Source organism: Antedon bifida, chromosome 8 (assembly GCF_963402885.1).
Source record: "Antedon bifida chromosome 8, ecAntBifi1.1, whole genome shotgun sequence".
In the NCBI taxonomy this organism is placed as follows: domain Eukaryota; kingdom Metazoa; phylum Echinodermata; class Crinoidea; order Comatulida; family Antedonidae; genus Antedon; species Antedon bifida.
In genome coordinates, this window is record NC_136233.1 from 3,820,055 (window position 1) to 3,840,279 (window position 20,225).

Genomic DNA, 20,225 nt, shown 5'->3' on the forward strand with positions numbered 1-20,225 from the left:
TCTGCAAAAATTAGGAACTAATGCATCTAAGGAGTAGGATGCACGTACAGTTTTGAATACCGGTACACTCATTCTCAAAATGCTGGTGGTCCAGTTATCAAAATCAAAGAATAAATCAACTTAATTATTTCTCTAATCAATTATTTATAGACAGAGGGCATAATTTTAATTGTGTAATTGACCTATAACCGGAAGTATGTCATATCAATGGCGTTAATAAACTTTATTTTTTAATTAACAATAATTGGATCAACTTTATTGAGGGCGCAAATTCTTAAGCTAGTGACGTCATGCAACTTGAGTACGGTACGCGCGGCCTGTGGTAAGCTGTTTTTCTGCAACGAAACGGATGACGAGCGATCGTAGACGACAAAATAATTAGAAGATACGTTTCCTGGGCTTGCTGTTTTTAAATGGTAAGAATTCTAACAATATGTATCATCACATCTTTTACAACATGACCTGTTGAGGTGTACGATGAGGTTTAGGCGCAACAGGTTAAAACTGAAGTTAAGAAATCACGGAATTAATCGTGGGTACAAAATTAGTTTCTCATACCAATCCAGCAGTAAGGCTTGACCTTGGTTAGTGAGTTGGGTTTAGTTTTCCTCAATTCGCCCATTAGAGTTGCCAGTTTCCGCGTTATATGCTTGGTGGTGGTAAAAGACTGCACCCATACTCCTAGTGATACATCTTAGTATCAATCTTGGGCTAGCCATCTTTTATTTCAAAAGAAATTTCAGTTTGTTTACTTCACCACTTTTCTGTGTGTTGTTCTTACAGAAAGTTGATGCGATGCGCACTTTTATGTTTTAATATTTTAAAGTTTTTGAACAATCTTACTTTTTTCCGAGAGCTCCTTCTTCGAGATGAATTGTAATGATAGAATAGATGAGTGTAACTGAGGTATGTATAATGATAACGCATTATGATTATTTTTGCGCGACAGACCTGTTATGTCTATTTTTTGTTTAAGATGATCATATTTTTCAGTCAGATTATTAATTACACACATTGGTTGAATTGCGTACCTTTTAACGCATTATAGACAGAAACGAAAAAATAAATAAATTATCCGTAGTTATTAGTATCTATGTTTTTTAATTGTTACTGTATGCTAAATATTAAATGTCGTAATATGCTTATCTTATTCATGTCCACTTACTGTAAGGTACTGAAAATGAGAAATTGGTTTAATCAATGCGCACATAATGCGCACATAATGGTCTGTCCTTCAGTTTGTTTAATGTAAAATAAACCTTAAAATTAACAATTGTTTAGTAAGCATTTTTAAGCGCATACAAATATAAGCAAGTTTACTGCTTTGAAACTATAAATATGCTCGCACGACTAAATTTATACTTGGTCGAAGAATTTTTTTTACTGAAAAATTCCGTCTTCATGAAGGTTTTAGCGCTACAGGAAAGAAGCCATATTGGATATACCTTGACTTTGCAGTGCCTTTTACAATTATTGGTGGTCATTAAAAAGCCCAGTGCAGCAGCATTTATACAAGTTTAACCATTGACATTTGGCCTGGACCTCAGACATGGATCACCTAACTACATTAGCTACATTATTAAACTACATAAAAACAGAATTATCTCTTAAGTTAAATATAATTAACAATGGCATATTCTCGCCAACATACCATAAATACTGCTACACAATTTAGCCTACAAATTGGCCTTGGTATAACACTATCAACTCAACCAATTACAGCTCTTGATCAAATTACTCAATAATACAATTATTCCTCCCCCTTATAGTAAAAAAATAAATACTAGAAACACTATTATGTGTTTCTAGCATTTATTTTTTTAATTCCTCTAAAGTCTAATTCTTTATAAAACTGTTTGCAATATTTTGTATTTTAGATCTAATTTAAGGTCACAAACTACATATAATGTAAAAATAAACCGTATGGTCCTATTGAGATAACGATTAAAAATGTGAAAATTAAGTTGATTCGAATCATTTTAACGGCCCGCTATAAATCCCAACATGCATTGCTTACGGATTGATATTTTTGTTTTTCTTCTGTAATTCACCCACTTTTCGATTGATCGCGAGGCCATAACAAATGGAAGACTCCTAACATTTCAGCGATTTCCCCCAATTCGCATCAACGGAGTCTGGCAAAAACAGAAAAACAATTAATGCAACTATACAACGTCAGGCTAGACCTATATCTAGCGTACGGTCTTTGTACGTTACCGATTTTTACCAGCTAGGCCTACAAAACTAAGCCTAGCTAGGCCTAAATACCGTCCACGAGAGGACATTCACCGCAAGCTACTTAGGTAGTGAATTGTGAATTTTTTATCATCATTTACCATAAAACGTACATTTAAGGCAAGGAATGACCTGGTTTAATGTTTTTAAAGTAATATATATGCATTATTTTTGCAAAACGTCACAAATTGTAGGGAATGGGTCTTTAATATTGATTTTCATCTGCCACTTTTTGATCTGAATAGATGGCGCATAGTCATTTAGTACATTGTTGCTATTAAATGTATAGCATTTCAATAGTTACTGTGCAGTTAGTACTCTTGTTTTCGTTAGTTGTATTAAAACACGAGCATTACTCATCATAATAAACGAAGCTTATTAATATTCCACAGTCTGTTTATAGCAGTGTACCAGCAGAAAGTATGGAGAAAAACACAAAGAAAATCTGTAAAAATTTGTATGATAGTAATTTTTGTTTAAAAAAAAAACCATTATATTTTAAATAAATCGCTATATCAGTAATAAATATAGTTAAAGCCCCCTTCCCTGCGTTTTTTAGATCTAATTTAAGATCACAAACTATATTTAATGTAAAAATAATACTATATGGTCCTATTGCGATAAGTTTTTTCGTCTTTAAACGGTTAAAAATGTGAAAAATAAGTTGATTCTAATAATTATAGCGGCCCGCTATAAATCCCAAAATGCATTGCGCGCGGATTGATATTTTTGTTTTTCACCTGTAATTAGCCCACTTTTCGATCGATCGTGAGGCCAAAACAAATGGAAGACTCCTAACTTTTCAGCGAAAATACCGTGTTTTCCCCAATTTGTATCAACGGAGTCTGGCAAAAATAGAAAGACAATTAATGCAGCAACTATACAACGTCAGGTTAGGTATATAGCTAGCGTACGATGTTTGTACGTTACCGATGTTTACCAGCTAGGCCTACAAAACTAAGCCTAGCTAGGCTAGGCCTAAGACCGTCCACGAGAGGTCGATCGCCGCGAGCTACTTAGGTAGTGTATTTTTTCTCACTTTTTATCATAATTTACCATAAAACGTACATTTAAGACAAGGAATGACATGGTTTATGTTTTTAAAGTGATATATATGTATTATTTTCCAAAAAACGTCCAAAATTGCAGGGAAGGGGTCTTTAAAAAAAAGTAATGTGGCTCAATCAATAGATCATGTATTTATAACGGGGCACTTCAATTATTAAAATCAACTTATTTTTTATTTTAAAAAAAACCAATTATCGCAATAAGCGACTTTGATAACTCTAGAGGGCGCCATATTTAAAAGGTCAATCAGGACAAAAGTTCCATCTAGGCGCGAGGCTAGCGCAATGTTGTAAATTTACATTATTATCACGCTAGCCTAGATGGAAATTTTTTACCTTTGAAATATGGCGCCCTCTTGAGTTATCGAAGTTGCTCATATAGGCCTGTTGATTTAATTTTTACAAAAAATGTAGTTTGCGACATTTAATCAGACCGAAAAACTAAAGAGAATTTTTAATTCATGCCTATAGTAGATACTTCGTGGTTTTACCAATTATACAGTATGTGCGCATATCAGAAGAAAGTTTCAAGTGATACACACTGTACAGTACCAAACTGTGTTCTTTTATTTATTTAATTGCCTAAACCTATCAGTTTGATCCTGTATTTACTTATACGTTAATGATTCTATTATAACAATTTAATAGTCAATTAGCTTTATGTAATTGAATATACAGCTGTACTGTACCTACAGTAAGTTTGTTCAGTTTGGACTGGTACAGTAATAAATAGAATGTTTTAAAAACCAATACAAATGGACACATAAAAAACAATATTATTTATCGCTACGTTGATGAACTCTGAATTGTATACAGTATGTACGGTACTGTATTATGTAATGTTTATTTGTTTTTTTTGTATGTGTCTTGTGTAAAAAGCGTCACTCTGCAAAATACAATTCAAATTTTTTAAGTACAAGATCCTTTTAATCATCATATATAGTATGTGTGATGACTAAATAAATGTGAATTAAATTAAATAAATTTGGTTTTTCGAAACCTGTAATGTTATTTGGCCAAGGCGAAGTTGATCTTGAGATGTGTAACCCAAGTCTTACCTGGTATAATACCCCGAAATGTGGAGAATTTGTAGGCCTGTGTAATTAGTGTAAAATGTTACCAAGATATCTGACGTGAAGTGAAGAAATTAGCGCCAAGTTGACTAGCGTTTCCAATGTAAACGATTCTTTGTATAAAATAAAAAAACTGATTCAGCTTATTATATAAAATAAAAAGTATATGATTATTTTTTATTACCGGTAATTTTATTTTAAGAAACATTTTAATTCCCGAGTACAAATTTGTTTTTTTTTTCATTCGCAACTTAACAAATTAGAGTAGGTATCGATACATTGTACAGTAATGTGATAATAGGCTTTAGAAGATATTACGATATCTTCATAGCTTCTGTTCATTTATCGTTAATTCTATCAAAACTTGTTCAACTATTATTTAACGCTCATAAAAGCAGAAACAACCTTTTAAAAAAATGAAGGTTGTCGTGGTCATGATTCTGTTTGTGAGTCACTCATGCATGTCTAATATATGCGTATCAAGAACTAAACAATGCTGGCACTGTTGCTGATAACACATGTTTGCTACCAACCATGTTTGCTATGACTCTAGTTTACCAGCTTAAGAAGTTTAACAAAGAAACGGTAATACTTGTGTGTTGCGTATTCTAACAAATTCATTTAATTTGTAAATATATTATGTATATATATATTATATACTTTTTTTTACACTTGTCGTATTAAATATTGTTGTAACAACTGTTACGCACAGTCACGGATTCAGCAAAAAAATTAAATAAACTTTTGACCGCAATTTTGTTTTTCGTTTTAAATGTAGTTTTTTTCATACGCATCCAACAGCGAGCACAAAATCGCCAATTACAGGATGGATAAACTATTTTAAAATTTATAAGCGTCCTTTGAGGCTTGGGAGTGGAGTTGAAAGAATCATGAGTTACAACCCGGGCACTGGTAGGGATTAAACCCGGCCTGGTTTTCTCAGAAAAAATAATTTAATTGATATTTAATTTACCAGATCTAAAAATGTACTGAATATTTGTATATGCAATGTATGTAATTTTTTATCATGCGATCATGAAATATGGTAGTCAGTCATTTGGTGGATCAGAATAGTCTCACAGCTAACCATATTTGTGTACGAAAATTGCAAAGGAAAATCAAGAATTAATACAATTAATAAATTGACTTTTTGTCTTTACGCGACACAAATCACAGAGCCGAAGACAGCGCCAAAAACAAAATGCTTGTTAAATTGTAGATCATGTCAATCAATGAGTTCTATTACTAATAGAAATGTGTTGTAATACAATATTGTATATGCGTTAGATGCATGTGGCATTTTCGAGAAAATAAATAAACGCCACAGGGCGTTGTTCGAGGTAGGGGGCGGCGGGGGAGTTTATTACAAATGTTTATTTGTTTCAAAGTGGGGCGTTTATTTAAGTAAATACGGTAAGTATATTTTGTCTATTTATCATCGTTATGTACCATGTGTATTACAGTATAAACAAGCCTTTATGTTAAACAAATTACTAGAAAGATTAATTTGTAATAAATATAGAATCATAGAGTAAAACAAAAAAAAACAAAAATTAAACGAGAAAACCTTGCTTGTGGAGATTGATCTTGCTGTGTTTGCGTCCTTTTTCTGTCATGTTATGTATGTGAATGCAGGCCATTATCCACTACAGTACTTGTTGGTAGTGTGTTACACACCCATTCAAAATTTAAGATCACTATACCAGACTTTGCTAATGGTGATAGCACATTGTAAAACATTGCATGTGGATAAGATTGAATTTAGATTATTACTTTAACAGTAAACTTTTCTTTCTCAAGTGGTAGGCAACTGTTGGCTATTTACTAGATTTGTGTAGAAATAATATAGTAACACAATTCTTGAATAATTTATCATACTGTAAACGAATAACCAAAAAAAGAAATTTGTTTGCGATTCCAAACCCAGTCCCTATGTGAATACCGTAGAACTTTTGAACAGTATGTTGAAGTACTGTAAAACTAAAGAAAGTAAAGCACAAATTTGATTGTAACATGGATGCATGCAAGGCCATGAAATGGAATATTTGTTTGTTTTAATTTTAATGTTTTAAAATATAATAAGCGAGTATATTTATTTAAATAGCATGTACCTGCTGACATCGTATTCAACAGGTTTACGGTAGGAATGTACAGTAGTATTCTATTTAGAAAGATGTTGATATAATAATTATTAATATTATTATACCGAAATGAATAAACAAATTAAACATTTTCGCAATAAATTTAAAATATACAATCTTCGTTTATGATGAAAATTTGATTGACTGCGTCTTAAATTGAAACGCAGTTTAAACGTTATTTAACGTGCTATAGATCAGGAAACCGTTGAGGAGAATACTGTACATCTGAATAGGACAACATAGTAATTTATGGTAGATTAAACTGAGTTAACAATAGTATCCCTTATAGGTCAACACTTGACCTCCTAGTATTTATTGATGGCTGACCCTTGTGATACCCAATGGCAAATGCTCTCTGTAACTGTGATGAATTCCACATTCTGAGAACATATTTTTTATAGACCAAGAGATTTGGTTATATTTAATATAACAATTATATTGTGCAAATTAAAAATAATAAAAGCTTTCAGATGAAGTTTAGGCCAAACAAAAATATACACTTCCTCCCTCCTGATTTCTGTGCTGCGTATAGTTTTCTTTTTTTGGAATGTCAAGAAAACAACTTAAAAACCCGATAAAAATCGTAACATTCGATTATCAGTAAATCATGGTTTTTATAATATACTCTTGAACTTTTCATTTTTACTCGGACATAATTCACATTATTTAAATAAGTTTCAATTTTTCATGCTAGCAGTTAAGGTATAAGGATATTATTTAAGTTTTTTTATTCGCATGACATGAGAACCCATTTCAGAGGCCTAGAATCTGATACTAAAATTGCAGACTGAGAACCACAGGTCGACAATAAGGGACAACGTTCAAAATTACTTCCATAGAAATTTTGCTATATATTGGTTCGCATCAATATTTTGCATCACTTTCGGTTCTGTCCACATTGTGCTTTGCATATTTTATTTATATATATTGCGCAAAAATATTCCAGATTTACAGCTTTTTCTGCAGTAAACAATTAGCAATTTCCGCGCTATTAAAATTGTATTAGGTTGTTGCTAACAGGTAGTTTATATTAGTATTCTTTAGGTTTCAAATGTAATGAAAACAAAGGCTTTTTAAATGGATTGATAAAAATAAGAGAAAATGTGAATATCTATTAATAATTAATGAATGTTAGGTTTCGTTCTGAAATCGATAAAAATTGACCAATAGCAGCAGATTAAATAATTGTACAGTTATTTAATTCATACGCAAATATAAATTTCAACAGAAAAAAGAGGTGAGATTAACTGTACAGAATGGCCGATTATAATCGCATACTCACGTGTAATCCCACCCCCTATTTTTGGCTAATGAACACTTGTTAGTACAATCCAAATATAATCCCACTCCCAATTTGTTCTCAATTTACATATCCAGACCACATGAACTGTACTGCACTTGGTCATACATAAATGGTGCTATTATGTATAGTTACTATAATAGTTATAATTTCTTAATTAATTAAAAAGTAATTAGCAAATATTTTGTTTAGATACAATACCCAAGTCCTGCAATTTTAGGAAACTAAGATCATATTTATTTTAGAAATATAAATTCATACTTTACATGTACATTTGTTGATTGTAGAATTAATTCAACAAATCTTTTTAGTTTACAATGCCTTGCTTATTTTAGTTTATGCATTTTAAATTTAAGGATCATACGTTTTATACTGAACAAAAGGGTGTCTATATAAGCATATCTAGTGCTGCAAAGAAACTAATCTCGGAATAAATTATATCCTTTTTCGAACGCTCCTTTCTATATTTAGGGATCACCTAAACATTATCGTTGAATTCACGCAGCGTTATTTCTACAATTTTCTGTATGTACAATTTCAATGTGGAACATGGTTTTCTATAATTTGTCTTTTTGCGTTTTAAGATTTATAGGTACATACATCTATATAAGGGCGTTACTATAAGCCAAAAGGGTGTTATCACGTTTGCTGTATGTGTGTATATTATTTAACATTCAAATGTAAATTACTTTTTTTAAAACACACTGGCTAGATCTCTAAAATCGGTAAATAAAACGTAAACAGCTAAAGAAAAAAGCATCATTAAATTAATGTATAGTTTTTAACGTTGTTTTAAGGAAGCCGTTTTATACAAGCAAAAGATGTTTCCTCTTCTTTAAGCATTTGTATAACGCTAAGACAAATATTATAAATGTAACTTTGAGATCAAGAGAAATGCGATATAATCTGGTCTACGGCAGGTTTTGGTAAAACTAAATTAACCCCATCAGAAAAATATCGCTGTTTCTAAAATTCTTAGATGTTGACGAATTTTATAAACCCAAACCGGGCTACTTGCAGTTTTTGCTCCCCTCGTCCCATAGTGGTACACTCTGTTCAATGAGTTGTGAGAGTCCACCAAACTGTCTGTAATTTGATATGCATGACTGAACTGCTTATGCGCCAGTGCATTCTTAGCTGTGATTGGCTGCTGTTCAATAGGTTCATTGTGTGGTGTATTCACGGGGCGTGTTGTTGACTTGATAAAGGTTATTTTCAGTGCCAAACCAGACGCAGTACACAACAAGCCTAACTGTATTTCCTCCCATTCAAAAGCATTTGGCCATTTTGGAGCCTGTGAACATCTCGTAAGTTTGACTTCGCAACAGTTTCTAGACTTAAAACTGATGTCGTATTAAGGTAATATTAAAATGTCTTATCACCTCCCATGCTTACGTAATGATTAATATGATGTGCACTGCTGTTTTTATATAATTGTGACGTTCGTAATTTTTTTCGTATGACATCATGAATACCGTAATAGTTACTTGCATGCATATTTTAAAACATTTTTACGTTTCAAGCGTGTTCATTATTTTTGTATACTTTCGTGTTCGTATTTGTTTTTGTGACTAGCACGGTTTTGATATCGGTAAACATATTTTACTTTGGACTTGCGCAGCTAACTATTCTGATAATTATTTTGGTTTTGCAGTGTAAAGGTAAATTGGTATCACATGGTAGACCTAATTAAACGTGAAAACAAAATTATATGATTCTGCATCATGCTTTCTTGAAAAGTGACAATGATCAGTTGTTAATTTAAAGATAATCGTTTTCATTATTTGGTATAAACTATTTATTCTTTTTTTCAAAACAGGCTAAGCTTTTTATAGCTAGGGTCAAACTGTTGGTTTGGTTTGGAAATTTAAGCCATTTATCTTCACCCTGTTCCCCTAACCCAACCCAAGGCTATTTCAATATTTTGATAGAGAATCACAAACTATTTTTTTTTAAAGAAAAATTATCGAGAAAAAAAATTCGGTTTGTAAAAAAGTCTTGTTATTTTTAACAATTTTGCTTTTTTGATTACAAAATAGGATTATTATTTGATTCAAATGTAGTGCTATATTGGTTTTGGTATGATGAACTGTAAAGTTGTGAACCTGGGTTGAAGTGAGGAGAATGTAAGCAATTTTAACATGTAACCAGAGATTTCATAGAAACAGTCTTCAGGAAGAGATTAGATTCAAGGGACCACATTAAACAAAATTCTGCAAAAAAACAATTCTGGTATTACAGATGGGAATAATGAGGGACCAGCTAGAAAGTGTTTTGACACCGCATTTTTTAATCCTGACAACTTTATCGGGTCAGTTTAAAAAATAGATATTGACAAAGTTTCGTTGCGGACACTTAAGCATCATTATTTGTAAACCATACTTCAACTTATTAATTGTAAAAAAAGTTTTTTGTTGGCCTCGCAATAGTTGTAATAATTGTTTATTTTTTAGTATAGTCCGAAACCTTTCAATCCATTGTTTTGTAGCATTTTAAAATAAAAATGGAAACTACGTTATTTCAATAATTTGTTTGCGACAATTTATTAAAATAAAAGTTGTATTTTTCTTGACGATTTAAAATAAACAGTACCACGTTATTTTAGTCTATTTCTCTTGTTGTTGTTTAAAATAGAAAATGGTACCGCAGCGTTATTTCAATCTATTATTTAGCACTAATTAACTAGTCCCACGTTATTTAAATCTATTGTTCAATTATGATTTAAAATAAAAATGCTACTACGTTATTCAATCTATTTTTCCAAGACTATTTGAAATTGTAAAAAAGTACTATGTTAGGCCTACTTCAATCTAATGTTCTACGACAATTTAGAATATTTATAGTACCACATCAGACAAAGACAAAATATGTTGCGCAAACGTTTTTCTAAAAATTGCGCTTTTTAAAAAATCTGAATAAAAGTACTGTAAAATGATACATATTTGAAGCAAGACTGATTGATAAAAATAATTTCATAAATTTCTACAAAACTGCTAATTTTTAAATCATCTTTAATTAAGTAATCCTTATGACTACATCTTGCCAATCATGACTTCATTGATCATTAAAATTTGAATGTATTTATAATTAGCGTTCATTGTCTATCATTCTATACTCGTTATCAGTCCCATAGTGCCTACCTAATTATTTTAACAATGAAAACATTCGTTGAACCATCCTTACCGTCACTGTACACCTACACATTTTGTTTTCTCGTCATTTTAACAGTATTCATCAATCGTTATCGTCTGTACTTGCCGTAAGCGTATGCTGAAAAGAATTATGTAAGTAGACACGGATATCTACATAATTGTTTTGAAAAATGTGTCGTTATTTACTGTTTTTAGTTTTGGAAATGTATTTTATTTTCTCTCATTGGAATGGATTAATATGCGTATACTGTAATTCCTGAATTGGTGTGTAGACTGAATGAGGAAAATGAAGTATTTATGGTTGACTGGGTATTATTCCTCAAAGGAGGTATTTTGCCGTGCCACGTCGAACAACAGGACATAATTTCCTATAGAGCGAGCAATTGAAACGCACAGAATCCAATTCTGATCTACTTTAGACCAAAGGTCACAGCAAAGCAGAATATACTACAATGGACATTTTTTGTAACATTTTTCAATGGTAACGTGGCTATACTGTACATATAAAATCCTTTGAATCCACAACAATATTTAAGCATAAACATTTTTAAAAAATCAAATCAAAATAAATCGCCAAAAGTATAGATATAGATACTGTACAGTATAATTGTATTACTTAAAATTATGTATAGATATATTCTATTTATTGCAAATATTTTGTAATATTAAATTGCGAGAGTTAGACTATTCATGAATGAACATATTTTAAACTAATTTTACGTAAATGTTAACCGGCTATAAGCCCACGTTCATAGATGTAATATTATCTATCCTCAAAACAATACTTGATCATATTAATTAAATGTTGCGCGGTATTCACATTTACGCATTATATACACTGTGTTACGATAGCCAGACATTTTAATTGAAATCTCAATATGTTTTAGAAATCTGTTAAATACAAAGCTACAATATGGTATCTGAAAACATAAATACTGTATTGTAAAGACAAATTTAAGAAGTATACGTATTGCACACACTGCCAGTAAATTTTCACGCTTTCTTTGTAACCAAAACAACGTTGTCTGAATTGATCTCGTTATCATTGTCTGTTTTTTTTCCCTTCCCACCTTTCATCTCATTATATTGATGCTGGCAAGGCTCGTTATTGTCGTTTGCGTAGCTTTGTTGATTTTAGTGTACCAGGAAAAATACAGTATATATAGATAGTTTTCAATCATCCATTTACGATGTATCCATTGTGGTATTCTTTAAAATATTTTAGTTATACCTTACTTAATTCTTTACATTCAGACATAATAATGGTTATAAAAATAATAACGTTTGAATTAAGACGTGCTAACGCATAATTTAATATACCATTTGAAATTTACAGAGCCGTACCGGTATCGTAAAAATATGATTTCACTTTAAAAAAAAAAAATACAAATAATTTTAATTTAGTGTTATTAATTGTTAAAGAAACAATACTGTTATAGTATATAAAATATTTTAATATCAATATCATTACTTACAGTTAGTCCGTTAAGCGAACTCTTAGTCTTAATATTTTTTAACCGTAATTGACAAAGAAATTGTTTTAAAAAAACATTCAATTCATCTTCAAAATTACATGATGAATTTATATGATTATCATTTTAATTTTGTTGCTAACCAATGTGAAATGAGATGGTTAAATATAATTTTGCGTTTGGCGTAATGGTAACAACGCCCCATCAACAACAAACAATTTCTAATCCCAGACGTAAAACCGTTTTTTTATTTGGCCTCAGTAATTTTCTTTATAAAGAAGTAAACAGGAAGTATAACGAGCCGTAAGTATTGAACTATACCCTGCCTTAGTGGCCATTAGTAGGCACTGTTTGTAGAATAGGAAAAGAAAAGACCACTGTCCATACAGGTAGTCATGAGTTGTGAGAATGTATTCAAGAGGCTAGGCCTTGCTCTTTCACCTGGTTACATTAACCAGCTGGGTGCCCTTGGGGACAGATAGGGTTTGCTAGTAACACATAAAAAGTGTGCAATGCAGCCTACCAGGTATGACAGAGACATAGCACAAGGTTATATGGTAAATTTGTTTCTATTATTTTCTCAAATTTATTTATTTATTATTTTAAGAATGTATCAATTGGTGAAAGTATCTGAAATACTATTTCAAATTATAGTTAATTTACACTGTTTCAACGTTATAAAAAACATAATAAAAGAAATCAACAAAAATTTAATTTTAATCACAAACACATTCAACTTCAAATTTCCATCCAACAAACACTTTTTTTACATTTTTTTAAAGTTTGCTTGTTCTATTTCTGTTTTTCTTCAAATTGTTTTTCAAGTTAGAGAACTTATAATAAAGTCCTCAGGGTTTTGAAGCCCTTGAAAAACAGGTTTAGCCAGACACATACACATAGTGGTAGTATACTACAACTACAGTGTCACTAAAGTATTAAAAAGTATTTAACGTTTAAATGGTTCATTTATGAAGAATATGAATATTCTTATGAAAAAAATACATTGCGATATTTCATATCCATAGTGTATAAATTAAGCTAATCTTCAATTAATTAATTAATTAATTACATCATAATTTTGACATGCAAAAGCTTATTGCTTTATTAAAAGTATGTGAAAGTATATTTTTATACTAATAATAGCCAAAATGTTTAGTTTGTGGATTCTTAATAGACAATAGATGTTTTGTGGTCCTAGATTATTTAACTTCTTTGAATTACAAATTGTTATGTAACATTACATAATCTTGTTATTAGTCTTAGTTTATAATTGTTTACTACTTGTAAACAGTGTACTTTTGTTATTACTGTAAACTTGATTGATATTGTTTCGTTTGAGTGTACAAATGTACAAAAAATATTTACCCTTAAAAATACAAGCCTCTGTATAATACAATAGAATTGATTGATTGAGTATGCTGGCAATCGGTTTGAGGAAAAATGCATTTTTAGACCTACCGTAATATTGAATTTTTTAAATAAACAGTAATTACCAGTATTAACGTAAATTACTAAACAGTTTTTAATAGTCAATTGACAATGTTCATCAAATCAAATTCAGACTTGATTTTAAAGAAAACAATGTTGCGCAAAAAAAGTGTATATTGGACAAGTGGATTGAGAAATACCATTGTTTTTAGTTAGATCAGTAACCACACTTCCTTGCTTACAGTCTGTAAAATCTAAGTGAGAAGGAAAGGAAACAATGGTTATTTCATTGCTGTTTCTTTGGTTCCCTTTTTAGGCCCCTCAGTTCTGCTAACAAGCTGTCTAGGCTAGTACCGTGTGCAAAGAATTTCCCAGCCAAAGGTCATTTAGCTTGTGTCCTTCATTGGCTGGTAAAGATTTTCTCCTTATATGGAAAGCGTATCTCATGTGAATTGATCCGTGTTTGTGCATGATGATGGTTAGCTTGTCAAAGGTTGCGGGCTATACCATTTCATGGATTAGGTGCGGTTGCACATCATACTTAATATTTTATTCTTTTTTTCGGTGAATCTTTTTTCGCAGTAATACTGTATTCCATAATTTCTTGCGTCAACTGTATAAGAACTGTTTGTGAACATTATTTTAAAATTTTGTTTAATAAACATGTGATATGATTTCATTGTGTTGCAGACATCACGCGGCTAATATTTCACATACGTTAGGGACGGACTTCAATCTCTCCACTTTACAGAAACCGTTTGCATAGAAAAATAAATAAAAGAAAAAAGCAGGTTTCGCTTTCATGTGTAATAAAAAAATGTATTGTTGATTTTTGTCGTAATCGCTGTCTCTTTGGATATTTTTCATTTACATTGTGGAAATTGATCGCATTTCTTAACCACAAATTCATCTAAGTTATAATTTTAAATATATTTTTTAAATTTTTTTTAAGTGATTAAATTTGATACCATCTGTTTTGATCAATGTATCAACAGAATCCAGTTTTATATCATCGGTTCAAAATGACCCATGTGTCGAGTCTATCATTGTGCGTGATTTAATATTACTGTATCAGCGTTGGTAGGCCTATTGTAGTATTCTCAGCATAAATTAGCATATTTTCCGTATAACGTTCATTCGTATGCGACTGGTCAAATATAGAGATACAGTGTATTGTAAATAACTTATAAAAATATCAATTGCATAAACATTTCTTATGTTAATTTGATAATGATTTTTATTTTAAAAACGGATTTGTTTCAAATTAAACATGGTTATTAATAATGCATAAAATTTAGCAAATTCATTGTTGTCATTATATAGCCTAATACGTTACGAAGTTGAGTAAACAACTACTCGAGTAAATTAGCCGTTTTTTTACCAAAATCTTGTCTGCATGACTGTACTGTACGTACAGTAATATATTTTAGAACCCATGTTTACAGTACAGATCACTAGAATAATATGGTCTATTTATAGTTAGTAAAATTGGAGTATCATGTTGGTTATTCAATATTTCAAAATTGTATAATGGTAAAAGTTGAAAAAGGCATTATTGTTAGTCTGTGGTACTTCTTTTCGCAGAATAGTAATACTGTACGCCTAGGAATTTGTAAATCGGTTACTTACTTACTTACTAAGTTTACTATTTACTTGAATTTACTTACACGAACAACCGGAAACAAACACTATGTTTTCCTTTTTTTAAATATATATTTTTAATGCATTGCAACTGTCAATCTGTAATTTTGTTGCTTATAACCTTGATCAATGTTTAAAACATTAAGATATTAATAAAATAAATATGATTTTTCACCAAGATTAATCCCAACATAGGTGGTTATATATTGCTAAATTCTTTTTAACACAGTAATCATTTATTTATAAATCTAAAATCAAATTAAACATTACATTTTCGTCACAAATCAGAAAAAGTACAAACAATGATCTTTAAAATAATTATAATATGCGAAAAAAATTTAGTATGGCATGATGAAAGGTTTTTTGCATTGTACATTGGAAATAGCTTAGTGAGTGAGTACACGCGATTGCTTCGGTAGAATGAAATTAATGCAATGTGAAGAATTTCATCGCGCAAGAATTTGACTAGCAAGCTGCATAATTTTATTATGTGATCTTTATCTTTAGTTTAAATACTTAATTTTGCTTTATCATTGGAAAAACTATTTTCAGGAGGTTTTTTATACCCGTAATATTGTCGAGTACTGTAGTACTGAAATGCTAATTTCTATTTATGTATTTTTACTTTAAATTTATTTCAAATGCTATGGTACGTTAATAAGACTGAATATGCAACAGTAGACAAGTCTTCCTTATCTCTGGGTCTGTCTAGCCATATACAAAGTAGATGAGGAGCTATACGTTTTCAGGATATTAAAATAAAGACAATTCTCTTGCACCTTTTAAAAAACGAAAATACATTGAATACCGTGAATAATAAATCAACATTCTCAAAATAAATAATTTTATGAAGACAATTATTTAAAATATGCTATGCTGTACACACACAGATGAAACAAAGTAACGTATAAAAGATATTCCTCTTATAAAAATGTCTCGCGTTATCAAAAGATTAGAATATTTTTGTAGCATCATGAATAATATATTTACGTATAGTTTCAAGAGTAAACCTGTTCCGTAAGCAGGCCTCTTGTTTTTATTGCAAACCGTTTTCAACAAACGAGCAAGCCAACATAAATAAATTAGTTTATCGTGCTTCGTATGACATGCAGAACAGCTCTGTATTTTTTTGCATTTCTCAATTCTCTTCTACGATACATTCTAAAAAATATAGTTTTAAAAATATGTCGCTGCGATTTACTGCAAGGCCTCTATTGATGAGTCAGCTTCAGCAGCTGCATAATACGACACGCAAGTCTTTGAATAATCAAATGAAATTGAAAGTTGGATATGATCCCTGAAAATGGTCACAGGCTAGTAGCTCCAACAAGCTAGATGTTTACCCTTCGTTTCAAGGTCTTTGAAGCTAGTTTAAATGACCAGCATTTTTATTGAGTACAAAACTTGACTTCTTTTTACATTGACCATAACAACCTTACCAGCCTCACTGACTGATAAAAACCTTTTAATAGTTGGTATCCAGCTAATAGATATGCAATTGCCTGGATTGACCATTGCTCTACCACCCTGGGAAAAAATGTGTGTTCTATCAATATTTTCAAATTTGAAATAAAAATATAACTAGGCTTTTAAATAAACAATGTTCATGCATTATACAAAATCGTATTGTTACCAAAATATATTACATGAAGCCACACTTTAGGTCAAAATTACTACATATATTTGATTTATTATAATTATTTATTTTTAATTTCAATTGTAAGGCCGATAATGCGAAAAACAAATTCATTTTATTTGCTGGATTTTATTTTAGAATTCTTGCGTCATTACAAATTTTTTTAGGAAGTATGTTGTCAAACTAAAATGATTATCTAAAACTGCAAGTTAAATACAAAATGTTTATAACTAACGACTAGTGTGTGTCCATGTTGAATGATACTGTGCTAGTGCTTCAAATAACTTGTTGACTTATAATAATAATTAAACGTTTGTGTGTGCTTAACCATCTGGACGCTGTAAACAATTCTTTTCTTCAAGGAATTACAGAATTCCGAGACTTGTTGACCTGCTAGTTTAGTTTATTAATAATTTTTCGCAAACTTTTCCTATTTAACTCTTTATTCGTTTTCATTCCTTTATCCTTTTTTAATACATTAATAATTAATGAACGAGAATATGTCTTTTAACAAATGTTTATGACGTCGATTTTTCTTTTAAAAACTAGACGTATTTTACATTTTTGTATTCGTCTTTCGTAGTATTATAAATTCATGATGTTTGTCAACTGTATCATTTAAAGAAGCTTTCTAATGTTTTACGCAATAAAGATTATTTAGAATTTCTTATGTAAATGTTTATGTTCGCAACAATTGCAAGCTAAATCAGTGCCGAAATGCTACGCCTGAGGAGAGAAGAGAACTTATGCGTGTACTGACCTCAAACACAGGAAATTATGTATGACTGTGCACCGGGAAATTTAATTTGTTGCTTTTACATTATACATTTTCTAAGGGACCTACTGGAAAATCTACGTTATTCAAATCTAGTCATTATTTTGCGAAGTTAATTTTTTTTCTAATAATATGTGCTATGTGCTTGGTTCTACCAAATGTTATAAATTAAATGTGTGTTTTTATAAGTATCAAAATTGAGTATGTTACGGCTGACTTCACAGGCAAGTCAATCACAGCTAACGCTATGAATTGAAAATGCACGAGAATTTACTTCCCGTCATTTAACACTACAGTACGCTTTCGTGGGTAGGTGCATAAATTAATTTGAGAGTGGTTGAATTAATTAAATTGAAAATTCTCGATTTATATTTTTTGTCGCACAATACTAATAACAAATTGATCATGATGTGTGACGAACTATTTCATTAATTTTATTCAAATTGTTATTAATTGGTACGAAAAATTAATTCTGTACGAAAGACTCTGGTAATTATTGAAATCAAAATGCGTTAATATTTTGCTATCATCTGTATCTTATAATTGGAAATTGCAAATTATTTGCTTAAATTTTTATACACAATTGTTTGTAGAAAACGTACAAGTTAAAACGGTGTTGTTTCACTTTATCTGTTGAATAGTATAAGATATAACGAGTTTTGTCGTTATAAATGCACTGAAATGCCTTGCACTACAGTGGTAGTACAAGGTGTGCCAAAACAATGCGTCTCTGATTTGTCCCAGCTGGATTGGTATTAGCTATGCTTGATTTGCTTTCGTAATTAACATGGATTGCCTTGAGGTAACCGAACAGCTTCCACATTTGGTAAGCTAAGTCACGGCTTAGTGTAAATATGATAGTCCTGCTTGCTGGTGTCACTTCCTATGTACGACACCCCTACGAACCTTCCCATACAAAAACTTATTAATTCCCACCAAAATTACAATTTAATTAATCGTTTTTTCAAATTAATTACAGTATACTATAGAAGCAAGAAAAGTACAAGTGTACTGTATACTGTAACGCACAATAAATATTGAATGTATTGATAATTAATATTTATTTGTTAATAATTATGTACATATTACTAAATGTAGTAGTATTTCAGTTATCTTATTTAAAGACACTTTCCCAACAATTGTTGATATTTTGTAAATATAATGCATATTACTTTAAAAACATCAACTTAACTACTATTAAATGTATGTTTTATGGTTAATTTACTATAAAAAGAGAAAAACCATGCTTGCATAGAATGGCCTTTTGCAAATGGTCTTAGACCTAGCCTAGCTAGGTAACATACAAACACTGTATGCTAGGCCTAGCCTGCCGTTGTCTAGTTGCTGTATTAATTGTCTTTAATTGGGGAAGAAGGGTTAGTTATTCCATTTTTTGTTTTGCCTTTGTGATCGATCAAAAGTGGGTGCATCACAGAAGCAAAATTAAAATATCAATCAATAACCAATGCTGGTATTATAAAATGTGAAAAAAAAATTGCATGAAATTATAGAGGGTGCTATTAAACAATCTTAAAAATCTTAGTGTATACTTAACAAAGTATGCGCTTTTTTGACATGGAGAAAATGTTTTGGAGAAATGCATTTTTAACCTTTAGTTAATAAAATAGCCTGAATAATACATGTATTTTTCTATATCAAAAATAATAGTGGTAGAGGGGGAATTGCCACTTAAGATTGGTTCTCACTAGATGCAATGCAAGGACATTAGTAATCAGTAATTTGACCAATCACATATTATTTATTATTCAAACTGTTGCTTGTCATGGTCAATTCGCTTGCATCCTTGAGTTTTTTTTTATATATATATTTAGGCAAATTGCCAGGGATAACCATAAGCAAATTCATTCACATTCCTTCCTAAAGGTGGCAATCCTGTTCACAATACAAATACTAGTGATAAGATGCTCTACAAAGTCTTATTTGTTGATATACAGTTTGTGGTACATCATAGTTCTAACAGGAACTGATAAGTTGCTCAATGTTTGAATCAATTTCTCATTCAACAGGAACCAAGCATTAGAGGGAGCTGGGAGAATAACTTGAAATTATCGAGAAACTCTCGCAATTATCTGGAGTCTTAGAGATCTGGCAATATGTTATACTATTATACTCTGGTTGCTAACTATCCATCAGTTTTATCACTAGTTTAGATGTAAATGTGAAAATACTGTCAATTAAATATTTCTCTTAATGCTGTTTTTCTTTATCTTTTAGACAGTTCATGTTTAAAGAATGGAAGTTTCATCACTATCGTATCCTCTGGTAGATAAACAAGAAAATGACG

The 20,225-nt window shown here is 30.7% G+C and overlaps 1 long non-coding RNA gene across 1 annotated transcript; it reads left to right on the forward strand.

Annotated features, from left to right (window-relative positions):
- The first annotated feature begins 292 nt into the window (after positions 1-292).
- On the forward strand, positions 293-20,224 carry LOC144850876 (uncharacterized). The gene is made up of 3 exons (XR_013614129.1): positions 293-416; positions 784-906; positions 20,156-20,224. It is a non-coding gene; the product is annotated as an uncharacterized LOC144850876 (long non-coding RNA).
- The last annotated feature ends 1 nt before the right edge of the window (position 20,225 follows it).